The sequence below is a fragment of the Diabrotica virgifera genome, chromosome 9, assembly GCF_917563875.1.
Source record: "Diabrotica virgifera virgifera chromosome 9, PGI_DIABVI_V3a".
NCBI lineage: Eukaryota > Metazoa > Arthropoda > Insecta > Coleoptera > Chrysomelidae > Diabrotica > Diabrotica virgifera.
This window is the reverse complement of record NC_065451.1, coordinates 135,953,983-135,968,710: the sequence shown is the minus strand read 5'-3', so window position 1 is coordinate 135,968,710 and position 14,728 is coordinate 135,953,983. Positions and strand designations below refer to the sequence as shown.

The 14,728-nt window shown below is 29.4% G+C and overlaps 1 long non-coding RNA gene across 1 annotated transcript in view; it reads right to left on the bottom strand.

Annotated features, from left to right (window-relative positions):
- Positions 1-1,230: 1,230 nt before the first annotated feature.
- The window catches only part of LOC126892229 (uncharacterized), a 75,256-nt gene continuing 61,758 nt past the window's right edge, over positions 1,231-14,728 (bottom strand). Inside the window, exon 2 of the long non-coding RNA XR_007700734.1 lies at positions 1,231-1,791. This is a non-coding gene — a long non-coding RNA (uncharacterized LOC126892229). The remainder of the gene's footprint in view (positions 1,792-14,728) is intronic.

The following is a 14,728-nucleotide window of genomic DNA, read 5'->3' as shown; positions in this document are numbered from 1 at the left end:
GTTTCTCTGCGGATTCATATTCAAAAATGTCCCCTTTAAACAAATCTGAAGGGTGTCGGACGGAATTTTTGGGCAGAAATTGTTTAAACAATTTTTTTAAACAAATACATAAGATCACCTTTTATTGCTCCAAAAAATATATTTTTATGTTTTTTGGGTCATTCTAAACAAGAAAGGTTATCTTGTGATTTTTCTCAAAAATTGACAGTTTTCGAGTTATAGGCGATTTAAAATCTAAAAAATGCGAAAATACGCATTTTCGAGGCTTGAAAACTCATATTTAAATTAGTATTTTTAAGGGTGCAAATAACTGATTAAAGTTTAAACATTCCTTTTTAAGATTCCGAAGAGTGATCGGGTCTAACTTCAATTTAGACCGTAGTTTTTTAATAAATTAAAGAGCGCGCCGGTGCGGTGCGCTCTATTTCAAAAATCTCCTATATTCCTCCGAAAAATATTTTTTCTAGATTCTTTGGGACATTCTAAATAAAATAAGTTTCTTGACATTTTTCTCAAAAGTTACTAGTTTTAAAGTTATAAGCGATTTCAAATCCGAAAAATAACAAGACATTTTCGCATTTTAAATCGCTTATAACTTTAAAACTATTAACTTTTAAGAAAAATGTCAGGAAACTTATTTCATTTAGAATGTCCCAAAGAATCTAGAAAAAATATTTTTCGGAGGAAAATAGGAGATTTTTGAAATAGAGCGCGCCGCACCGGCTAAAAAATCGGATGGACATGCATAATTAACAATTAAAAAACTACGGTCTAAATTGAAGTTAGACCCGATTACTCTTCGGAATCTTAAGAAATGTTTAAACTTTAATCACAGTTATTTGCACCCTTAAAAATACTAATTTAAATATGGCTTTTCAAGCCTATATGCGTATTTTCGCATTTTTTAGATTTTTAAATCGCCTATAACTCGAAAACTGTCAATTTTTGAGAAAAATCACAAGATACCTTTCTTGTTTAGAATGACCCAAAAAACATAAAAATATATTTTTTGGAGCAATAAAAGGTGATCTTATGTATTTGTTTAAAAAAATTGTTTAAACAATTTCTGCCCAAAAATTCCGTCCGGCACTCTTCAGATTTGTTTAAAGGGGACATTTTTGAATATGAATCCACAGAAAAACCGAATTAGAAATGTTTTTCAGACGGGAGCGGTCTCACCACATAGACTAGAACCTTTTCAACAAAACTTAATAAACCTGGAACTGGATATAAAAAACAACACAACAATATTTATTATTAATACAGTAGGAAAAATGAAAGAATACCCATGAACGAACATATAAAACACGCTGTATTTTCCTGTCACCATGTCACACAAAAAATTGGCCATCGCAAGTACATGTAATAATTATTATTACATGTACTTGCGCAGGGCAATTTTCTTTGTGACACGGTGACAGGAAAATACAGCGTGTTTTATATGTTCGTTCATGGGTATTCTTTCATTTTTCCGACTGTACATTAATTAAATGTACATTTATACATTAGATGAAGATTTTGAATATTATTCGGCACTGTCTCTTTTTTCTACACACATGAGGCTGTTTTTGCTGTTTAATTTTAATCTTGTAATGGTGTTTTATATTGTATATTCATCAGTATCGATCCGATACACCAGCATATTATTCCTATGAATCCATAAAAAAGACCAAACTGAAAATTGTATCTGAAAAGCAGAAAACCAATCTCCATGACGCCTGCACTCCTTACTAACCAAAAATCCATTTATATGTATCCTGACACTGTCATGGCACGGCTTCTGCTCTTAACCTGAAAAAAAAAACAGAGTTATGAGTAAATCAGCATCCGTATGTCTAAAAATAACAAAAAATAAAGATTAGTATAAACATGATCTGGTTAAAAATGTTAATGTTGATTTATCAGAAGATTTTGGAAATTTCTTGGCGTTTTTAAGACATTTCGTAATTTTAATAACCCTTAAAGTTATTTCCTAGTCAATGGAGTCGAGAAGCATGAGTCACTTTTAAGATCATTGCTAATCTCAAGCCAATGTGAAGCAGGAGAGTTTTATAAAGGTTCCGAAAGGCCTTCTTTATGAGTTTTATGTTAAGGGTATCAGTAGAATTTTTTCCTTGCTATCAGTAGAATAAAAAATTAGGGACATTTACTCTCTTTAATGCAAATTGACTATTGTTCGTCCGCTATAACTTTTCCCATGCGTCACGATTCATTTTCAAACAAATTAAGTCAAAACATAAAGTGAAACGTACGCTGACGTGTGTAGTATATAGTATACAGTATGCAAAATGTATACAGGGTGTCCCAGACTAATTTATCCACGCTATATCTCTTAAACGGTTATAGATTTTCGAACGGGACAAAAGTGTTCTATTCTACTTATAATACACTTTAATACGGCGTAGAAAAAAATCATCCCCTAAATATTCATCCCTTAGTTACAACCCCTAACTTTAATTTTTTTAATAGAACCCTGTGTATTTTTTTATACTTTTGGATGTGGTCTTCTATCGTCTATTTAACAAATTTTTTGAAAATAAAATCGGTTCGTAATTAACCAAGAAAATATCAGTTTAGTTTTGTTAATTATGTGTCCCAGACTAACTTTTCAAGGCTATATTTCATAAACGAATAGAGATTTTCGAATGGGACAAAAACTGATCTATTACATTTGTAATACACTTTAATATGGCGTAGAAAAAAAATATCCCCTAAATATTCATCCCTTAGTTACAACCCCTAACTTTATTTTTTTTAAATAGCACCCTGTAAGTTAGGGATGAATATTTAGGGGATGAATTTTTTCTACGCCATATGAAAGTGTATTACAAATAGAATAGATCAGTTTTTGTGCCATTCGAAAATCTCTATTTGTTTAAGAAATATAGCCTGGATAAATTAGTCTGGGACACACAATTTAACAAAAATAAACTGATAGTTTCTAGGTTATTTACGAACCGATTTTATTTTCAAAAAATGTGTTAAATAGACGATAAAAGACTACATCCAAAACTATAAAAAAATATACAGGGTGCTATTAAAAAATTAAAGTTAGGGGTTGGAACTAAGGGATGTTTATTTAGGGGATGATTTTTTGTACGCCATATTAAAGTGTATTACAAGTAGAATATATCACCTTTTGTCCCATTCGAAAATCTCTATTCGTTTAAGAGATATAGCGTGGATAATTTAGTCTGGGACACCCTGTATACACATCGACGTTCGTTTCACTTTATGTTTTGACTTAATTTGGTTGAAAAGATATAGCGGATGAACTATAACATACTCTTGACATAATAAACCCATTCATTGAATTAATGGGATTTATTATGTGCCATTTGAAAAAAAAACGGATATACCCCAGGTAGACCAGGTTACCAAGGACAAAAATCTGACATATTTGAGAAAACCATTTTTATTGAAATGGAAACTAAACTGAACAAGCCATACATAGTTGTAAGTCGCAAAGATTAGAAGGAAAGGAGAAAACCTAATCACTTTAAAATTCTGTCACATTTTCTATCATAGAGAGGATGGAAATGGGAGATATAGGGTTCTTTATTAATAAAAAAATAAGATGAGAATATATCCAACCGTAAAGGTAGTATCCATAAAAGTTATGTTGGCAAAAGTCTGCCCAAACATCGGGTGACACCGACGAAGAAATAGAACAAACAGTTTTATGACCACTTGTATACAGCTGTTACAGTAGACGAACATTTTACGATGTGGTGATTTTAATGCCAAAATAGGAGTAAAGGCCAAAATAGGTATGATGATGAATGCATAACAGCAATGAAGGAGAAAAGGGCAAGCTAGGCTAAATCAGGGAGATTTACAACGAAAAGAGAATACAAGCGACTACAATCTGTAGAAGAAAAAAAAAGAGAGGCTTTGAAAAAATACGTAAAAGGAATCCTAGAGCATAACAACAGACGAGAAAGCAGCAAATTCTATAAAAGAAAGCACATAAGCATTTAGAAATTCATTAGAAATCATTTAGACCAAAATTGACGATATGCAAAGCAAGGACGGAGAACAACTAACAGTGAAGCAAAAAATTATTATAATGAAATGGAAAGAATGTTTCGAAGAAAACCTAAATACAGACAACGCAAATGATCAAAACTAGACAATATATAGCGCAGAGCAGCACATTAAAAATCCGAGTTATGAAGTGGTTCAAATATTAAACTAAAAATCAATAAAGCGCCAGGAACGGACAGAATTTCATCACAATTACTGAAACATTGAGGATCTGAACTCTGGGGAAGAATTCATTAACTAATAACATTAATATGGACCAAGGAGCAAATGCCAGAAGAACGGACAGTTGACCTTATACAGCCAATATAAAAAAAAGGAGATAAAAGAGAATGCCAGAATTATAGCCCAATTACATTGCTAAATGTAATACACAAAATTATTTCTGGCATAATCTACAATCGATTGTTAGAATACTCCGAAAATATAATTGTGTTTATCAAAATGGAATCAGACCAAATAGAGCCATTACAGATAATATATTCATACTAAGAATGATATAAGAAAAAGCTTAGGAATACTGTAACGGTCCACCCGTTATAATATCATTTTTAGCGCTGTAATTATTTTAAAAATTATTTTCTCTTGACCGCTTAATTAAATTTCTCTAATTTCTGGTAATTCTCAATTTAGAAATACTATTTTCTCTTATATTTTATCAAAATTATTTATTTTCAATACGTCACCATCAAACCAATTTAAAACTATCTTTTGGAGTTGTTGGGTTGGCAGCGGCCCTCTGGTGGTCGACATTCTTTCGCCTTCTGTGAGTTTGACATCGTACTCTTGGAAGGAGAGACGAATGTTCGTTACTTGACTTGTGGCTGTATGTGAGGTTGGATGGCGGATTTTAAAGTAAAAAGTTACCACCGAGGATTGTCTGGAGTAGGGAGACATGTGTGTGACAAAACTCCTGTTGGAGCCTGAATAGGAATCATTCGGTGAGGTTTATTTTTTGTAATAATTATTTAGGTAGCCATTGTCACGGTTTTTGTTGTGGAATATTTAAAATATTAGTCCCATTGCTAAACTTTATTAGTCAATCTATTAAGTAAAGGATGTAGATTATTTTGATCTTTATTTAGTATTCATAGGTATATTAATGTGGTTTTTGGTTTTACATAACCAAACATTTTTGAAGTCCTCAAATTAATATTGAACATAATTATCATAACTTCTATGTACGTTTTAAACTGATTGAGCATCCAATATTTTTATAAATTGTCAAATAACTATCTTTTGCCTGGTTTCATACCATTTCATGAAGGTATATAAAATGTATGTAGATGGCTATTATTATATTAAGATCATATTCTCTCAGATAAATCATATTTTATATTCCCATTTCACATTCAATGACATTATTTGTTCATGTCTTCACACTGAAAATAGTTCAAGGTTACCTGAGATTGGTTTTTGTTCCATTTTTAATGGTCGGTTTTTCTATACTATTGCTTCTAAAAAGTTCCTCAATTATTTCTTCTTCCCTTTACTTTTTGCTCATGTTTAAAATGAGAAATAAAACTGGGAATGTTTTTTAGCCATTTTGGAGAAACCATATGGTGAATTCGTAGCCCTTTGACCACCTAGGGAAACCACTACAGCCACAGTCAAGTCATCATGGGAATAGGTATATTTGGGAACAAGCTAGGGGACGTTCCAGTCCCATTTTCAGTCATCTGTACACCTGTATCTACAGGAAACATGGTTCAGCACCTCCTCTGGTGCTAATTTTATGGGTTGTAGCATCAGATTTTACCTTGAAGTCTTTCGATGAAGGGATTTTGGGAACACTCAGTTTGTTGATTTGAGTAACTTTTGTGTTTTATATTTCGGACTTTTGGTAATGCACTGTTTATTAATATTTTTTCAGATTTAGCTGCCTGTGTTTTTATATATTATAACATATTTGTTTATTAATGTATTAGGTTCACAAACTTATTTACGATCATATGGTACGTTACATTGTGCACAAGGTAATAAGCCTAGAAAATTAGGTTTTTATATTTTATTATTGGTTTGATATTTATTTTTGTAATATTACTTGCTTGTTTCCCAAATATTTTATTTATTCACTTTATTTCGTTTGTTCGGTTAATTCGTCGTTACTTTATTTCATTGCATTTGCTCGGTTAATTTAGGTCATCGTTTTGGTATTTGTCTTAACTTCATTTCTATAACTTTCATTCATTGTATATTTAAGTTTGCTTAATTCATTTAGTATTTTCCCTTAGTCAGGCTCATGCCTCTTTATATATATATATATATATATATATATATATATATATATATATATATATATATATATATATATATATTAGTCATATTTTTCGGGTTTTAATTTCGGTCGTACGTAGCAAGCGTACTATAACCATTTGGTGGAAGACTCATGTGAGTTGTACCCTATATGTAAGTAAGAGGTACTTATATACTTTTGTAACCGGTAACATTATTATTATTATCTTATATACAGTATGTCCCTGTAAGTTGTATCCATATGGAAAACTTTTTTAATATTAATTTTACGAAAAAAAGTTATTCTTTATAAAAAGCTCTGCATGGTCCAAAATCTAAGATTTAACCATCAAATATTAAATTTTTTGAATAGTATATGAGGTATGTCAAAAAGTTTGAATTTCACTCAAGAGTAAAGTAGCTTTATTTTTCGTAATATTGGAAATTGATATTATGAAAAGTTGTTTGGAATTAAAAATTATATTCTAATATGCAATTACATCCTTCTAATTGAAAAAATTTTTTTTTGAAAAATTATGGATAACTATCATTATTTTTTCAGTTATTTCAATTCTGATAACTCTTTTATTATTAATTTTACGAAAAAAAGTGATTCTAAATAAAAAGTTCTGGATGGTCTAAAACTTAAAATACAACCATCTTATATCAAATTTTATCAATTTTATACGAGGTATGTCAAAAAAGATAAATTTAGATCAAAAGTAAAGTACCTTTATAGTTCAGAATATTTCAATTAGAAGGATGTAATTACACACTGAAACATAGTTTTTAATTCTAAATAACTTTTCATAATAACAATTTTCGGTATTGTGAAAAATAAACGTATTTTACTCTTGAGCGAAATTAATATTTTTTGACATAGCTCGTATAAAATTGATAAAATTTGACATAAGATGGTTGTATTTTAGATTTTAGACCATACAGAATTTTTTATTAAGTATCACATTTTTTCGAAAAATTAATAATAAAAGAGTTATCTGAATTAAAATAACTGAAAATAATGTTAGTTATCCATAATTTTTCAAAAAAAAATAATTTTCAATTAGAAGGATGTAATTGCATACTAGAATACAGTTTTTAATTCCAAACAACTTTTCATAATAGCAATTTTCAATATTGTGAAAAATAAAGCTACTTTACTCTTGAGTGAAATTAAAACTTTTTGACATACCTCGTATAATATTCAAAAAATTTGATATTTGATGGTTAAATCTTAGGTTTTGGACCATGCAGAGCTTTTTATAAAGAATAACTTTTTTTCGTAAAATAATAAAAAAGTTTTCCATATGGATACAACTTACAGGGACATACTGTATAACTTTTGTCATGTATAACTTTTGTAAACTTTTGTCATGTTAGAGTCAGAGTATATGCTTTGTCTAACTCAGAGATTGTTAAACATCTAGTAGTTAATTTTAATAAACATTTACTTATTTTGTATATCATTTATTTTTATTATTCCTTTATGTTCATTATTACAGATTTAATTTATTAATAATTGACAGCAGTGTAAGATACCTGGGAGAATGATTGAAGATCACTTTCATGGCGCCCATGATTAGTTAGTTTTATTTATTTTGTTCATCTTTAGAAATTATTCATCTTCATTCATTTTCAGCATATTATTCTTATCTTATTATTTCACCTTTTAGTCATCATTACTATCTACTTAGAGCAGCGATACTCAACCTTTTTTTTCCCTGGGCCACATAGTAGCTATTGCCACAGCTTGCGGGCCGCAATCTAGGTGAAGTAATATACAGTATGATACAAGTGAAAGGAAATTAGTTATTTCGTAAATTGGCGACTATAAGGAAAATCCTGAAACAAGTCGATTTTTTATTTTTAAACTAGCTGACCCGGCAGACTTCGTACTGCCTCAATAGATAAAAACAAACTGTTGTATACAATAAACTTAAAATTAACAAAAGGAATTCGTAATTAATAAACAAAAATGCTCGATGTGAATGAGGTTTTATTATTATTTTTAATTAATTACACATGATGTTTGAAATAATAAAGTTTAGTTAGAAGTAACAAAATAAAGTTTGTAGTGCAACAGTTACAATCTTAAATTTGTTTATCTTATAATGAATATAACAGCTTTATTATATCTACATTCAAAACAACCATCTATTTATTATTAGGTTCGGGGAGATTCCAAGTCTATAGGTGTTGATTAAATAAAATTAAATTCAATTAAAATTAAATAAAAAGTAAATGAAGTAAATTAAAATTAAATGAAATTGAATAAACGTAAATAAAAATAAAAAAAACTGAATAAAATTAAATACAAATAAATAAAATCATATTAACTTAAATACAATTAAATAAAGTTAAAAAAGAATTAAATAAAAATAATAAATAAATTAAAAAATAATAATAAAATTAAATAAAAGAAAATATAGTCTAATAAAAATAAATAAAATTTAATAAAATGAAATAAAATAAAATAAACAAAAATAAATAAAATACTTAAACTAAATAAAATTAAACAAAATGAATTAAAATTAAATAAAATTTTATAAAATAAACAAAAATAAATAAAATACTTAAACTAAATAAAATTAAACAAAATGAATTAAAATTAAATAAAATTTTATAATTTGCTGCTTGTTCTTTTCGTGTGCTCAGAATTTTTCTCCTGCTTACGGTTCCGTTTAGAGATATTTTTTGAAAATTTCGCAAAATTAAAAAATTCATATTTTGCCCAATTTGAGTCCCAAAGTTAAACTGTGCCACTCCTCTTCTATGAAATTTGTCGCTCGTTCTTCTTCTGTCCTCAGAATATTCCTACGGCTTGAGATATTGTATTTCGGACACCGATTGTGCTAGACAAAAAATTTTAGTACGGTTCTGCTCGGAATTCAGCAAGGAGTCTACCTACTTAATTTCATATTTTTCACGTCATTATTGTGAGAGTTACGGCGTCATGGGCAACCCCCTAATGACATACGGGTATGAAATATAGACAGCAACCTACTCCCAGTACAGTCCAATATACCTGCAAAATTTCATAAAAATCGGTTAAGTCGTTTCGGAGGAGTATGGTAACAAACACTGCGACCGGCGAATTTTTATATAGATGTAAAATATTTAAATGGCTATTAAAAAATAACGGTCTGAGATAAAAAATTGAAAATTTAGGATTGTATGTATCTTTTGCTTCTACATCTCATAAAAATAGTAAAAAACGGTTTTTCCAAAAATTAAAAAAATATATCAAGGGGGGCAACACCCCTTATGACGTACGGGTATGAAACTCCATATTATCCTATTCCCAGACCGCTAGAATATACATGTAAAATTTCATAAAAATCTGTTCAGTCGTTCTCGAGTTATAAATGGTGTAACTAACACAACCTCGACTTTCTTTTATATATATAGATGTAAAATATTTAAATGGCTATTAAAAAATAACGGTCTGAGATAAAAAATTGAAAATTTAGGATTGTATGTATCTTTTGCTTCTACATCTCATAAAAATAGTAAAAAACGGTTTTTCCAAAAATTAAAAAAATATATCAGGGGGGGCAACACCCCTTATGACGTACGGGTATGAAACTCCATATTATCCTATTCCCAGACCGCTAGAATATACATGTAAAATTTCATAAAAATCTGTTCAGTCGTTCTCGAGTTATAAATGGTGTAACTAACACAACCTCGACTTTCTTTTATATATATATAGATGTAAAATATTTAAATGGCTATTAAAAAATAACGGTCTGAGATAAAAAATTGAAAATTTAGGATTGTATGTATCTTTTGCTTCTACATCTCATAAAAATAGTAAAAAACGGTTTTTCCAAAAAATTAAAAAAATATATCAGGGGGTGCAACACCCCTTATGACGTACGGGTATGAAACTCCATATTATCCTATTCCCAGACCGCTAGAATATACATGTAAAATTTCATAAAAATCTGTTCAGTCGTTCTCGAGTTATAAATGGTGTAACTAACACAACCTCGACTTTCTTTTATATATATAGAGATGTAAAATATTTAAATGGCTATTAAAAAATAACGGTCTGAGATAAAAAATTGAAAATTTAGGATTGTATGTATCTTTTGCTTCTACATCTCATAAAAATAGTAAAAAACGGTTTTTCCAAAAATTAAAAAAATATATCAAGGGGGGCAACACCCCTTATGACGTACGGGTATGAAACTCCATATTATCCTATTCCCAGACCGCTAGAATATACATGTAAAATTTCATAAAAATCTGTTCAGTCGTTCTCGAGTTATAAATGGTGTAACTAACACAACCTCGACTTTCTTTTATATATATAGATGTAAAATATTTAAATGGCTATTAAAAAATAACGGTCTGAGATAAAAAATTGAAAATTTAGGATTGTATGTATCTTTTGCTTCTACATCTCATAAAAATAGTAAAAAACGGTTTTTCCAAAAATTAAAAAAATATATCAGAGGGGGCAACACCCCTTATGACGTACGGGTATGAAACTCCATATTATCCTATTCCCAGACCGCTAGAATATACATGTAAAATTTCATAAAAATCTGTTCAGTCGTTCTCGAGTTATAAATGGTGTAACTAACACAACCTCGACTTTCTTTTATATATATAGATGTAAAATATTTAAATGGCTATTAAAAAATAACGGTCTGAGATAAAAAATTGAAAATTTAGGATTGTATGTATCTTTTGCTTCTACATCTCATAAAAATAGTAAAAAACGGTTTTTCCAAAAAATTAAAAAAATATATCAGGGGGGGCAACACCCCTTATGACGTACGGGTATGAAACTCCATATTATCCTATTCCCAGACCGCTAGAATATACATGTAAAATTTCATAAAAATCTGTTCAGTCGTTCTCGAGTTATAAATGGTGTAACTAACACAACCTCGACTTTCTTTTATATATATAGATGTAAAATATTTAAATGGCTATTAAAAAATAACGGTCTGAGATAAAAAATTGAAAATTTAGGATTGTATGTATCTTTTGCTTCTACATCTCATAAAAATAGTAAAAAACGGTATTTCCAAAAATTAAAAAAATATATCAAGGGGGGCAACACCCCTTATGACGTACGGGTATGAAACTCCATATTATCCTATTCCCAGACCGCTAGAATATACATGTAAAATTTCATAAAAATCTGTTCAGTCGTTCTCGAGTTATAAATGGTGTAACTAACACAACCTCGACTTTCTTTTATACATATAGATGTAAAATATTTAAATGGCTATTAAAAAATAACGGTCTGAGATAAAAAATTGAAAATTTAGGATTGTATGTATCTTTTGCTTCTACATCTCATAAAAATAGTAAAAAACGGTTTTTCCAAAAATTAAAAAAATATATCAGGGGGGGCAACACCCCTTATGACGTACGGGTATGAAACTCCATATTATCCTATTCCCAGACCGCTAGAATATACATGTAAAATTTCATAAAAATCTGTTCAGTCGTTCTCGAGTTATAAATGGTGTAACTAACACAACCTCGACTTTCTTTTATATATATAGATGTAAAATATTTAAATGGCTATTAAAAAATAACGGTCTGAGATAAAAAATTGAAAATTTAGGATTGTATGTATCTTTTGCTTCTACATCTCATAAAAATAGTAAAAAACGGTTTTTCCAAAAAATTAAAAAAATATATCAGGGGGTGCAACACCCCTTATGACGTACGGGTATGAAACTCCATATTATCCTATTCCCAGACCGCTAGAATATACATGTAAAATTTCATAAAAATCTGTTCAGTCGTTCTCGAGTTATAAATGGTGTAACTAACACAACCTCGACTTTCTTTTATATATATAGAGATGTAAAATATTTAAATGGCTATTAAAAAATAACGGTCTGAGATAAAAAATTGAAAATTTAGGATTGTATGTATCTTTTGCTTCTACATCTCATAAAAATAGTAAAAAACGGTTTTTCCAAAAATTAAAAAAATATATCAAGGGGGGCAACACCCCTTATGACGTACGGGTATGAAACTCCATATTATCCTATTCCCAGACCGCTAGAATATACATGTAAAATTTCATAAAAATCTGTTCAGTCGTTCTCGAGTTATAAATGGTGTAACTAACACAACCTCGACTTTCTTTTATATATATAGATGTAAAATATTTAAATGGCTATTAAAAAATAACGGTCTGAGATAAAAAATTGAAAATTTAGGATTGTATGTATCTTTTGCTTCTACATCTCATAAAAATAGTAAAAAACGGTTTTTCCAAAAATTAAAAAAATATATCAGGGGGGGCAACACCCCTTATGACGTACGGGTATGAAACTCCATATTATCCTATTCCCAGACCGCTAGAATATACATGTAAAATTTCATAAAAATCTGTTCAGTCGTTCTCGAGTTATAAATGGTGTAACTAACACAACCTCGACTTTCTTTTATATATATAGATGTAAAATATTTAAATGGCTATTAAAAAATAACGGTCTGAGATAAAAAATTGAAAATTTAGGATTGTATGTATCTTTTGCTTCTACATCTCATAAAAATAGTAAAAAACGGTTTTTCCAAAAAATTAAAAAAATATATCAGGGGGGGCAACACCCCTTATGACGTACGGGTATGAAACTCCATATTATCCTATTCCCAGACCGCTAGAATATACATGTAAAATTTCATAAAAATCTGTTCAGTCGTTCTCGAGTTATAAATGGTGTAACTAACACAACCTCGACTTTCTTTTATATATATAGATGTAAAATATTTAAATGGCTATTAAAAAATAACGGTCTGAGATAAAAAATTGAAAATTTAGGATTGTATGTATCTTTTGCTTCTACATCTCATAAAAATAGTAAAAAACGGTTTTTCCAAAAATTAAAAAAATATATCAAGGGGGGCAACACCCCTTATGACGTACGGGTATGAAACTCCATATTATCCTATTCCCAGACCGCTAGAATATACATGTAAAATTTCATAAAAATCTGTTCAGTCGTTCTCGAGTTATAAATGGTGTAACTAACACAACCTCGACTTTCTTTTATATATAGAGATGTAAAATATTTAAATGGCTATTAAAAAATAACGGTCTGAGATAAAAAATTGAAAATTTAGGATTGTATGTATCTTTTGCTTCTACATCTCATAAAAATAGTAAAAAACGGTTTTTCCAAAAATTAAAAAAATATATCAGGGGGGGCAACACCCCTTATGACGTACGGGTATGAAACTCCATATTATCCTATTCCCAGACCGCTAGAATATACATGTAAAATTTCATAAAAATCTGTTCAGTCGTTCTCGAGTTATAAATGGTGTAACTAACACAACCTCGACTTTCTTTTATATATATAGAGATGTAAAATATTTAAATGGCTATTAAAAAATAACGGTCTGAGATAAAAAATTGAAAATTTAGGATTGTATGTATCTTTTGCTTCTACATCTCATAAAAATAGTAAAAAACGGTTTTTCCAAAAATTAAAAAAATATATCAAGGGGGGCAACACCCCTTATGACGTACGGGTATGAAACTCCATATTATCCTATTCCCAGACCGCTAGAATATACATGTAAAATTTCATAAAAATCTGTTCAGTCGTTCTCGAGTTATAAATGGTGTAACTAACACAACCTCGACTTTCTTTTATATATATAGATGTAAAATATTTAAATGGCTATTAAAAAATAACGGTCTGAGATAAAAAATTGAAAATTTAGGATTGTATGTATCTTTTGCTTCTACATCTCATAAAAATAGTAAAAAACGGTTTTTCCAAAAATTAAAAAAATATATCAGGGGGGGCAACACCCCTTATGACGTACGGGTATGAAACTCCATATTATCCTATTCCCAGACCGCTAGAATATACATGTAAAATTTCATAAAAATCTGTTCAGTCGTTCTCGAGTTATAAATGGTGTAACTAACACAACCTCGACTTTCTTTTATATATATATAGATGTAAAATATTTAAATGGCTATTAAAAAATAACGGTCTGAGATAAAAAATTGAAAATTTAGGATTGTATGTATCTTTTGCTTCTACATCTCATAAAAATAGTAAAAAACGGTTTTTCCAAAAAATTAAAAAAATATATCAGGGGGTGCAACACCCCTTATGACGTACGGGTATGAAACTCCATATTATCCTATTCCCAGACCGCTAGAATATACATGTAAAATTTCATAAAAATCTGTTCAGTCGTTCTCGAGTTATAAATGGTGTAACTAACACAACCTCGACTTTCTTTTATATATATAGAGATGTAAAATATTTAAATGGCTATTAAAAAATAACGGTCTGAGATAAAAAATTGAAAATTTAGGATTGTATGTATCTTTTGCTTCTACATCTCATAAAAATAGTAAAAAACGGTTTTTCCAAAAATTAAAAAAATATATCAAGGGGGGCAACACCCCTTATGACGTACGGGTATGAAACTCCATATTATCCTA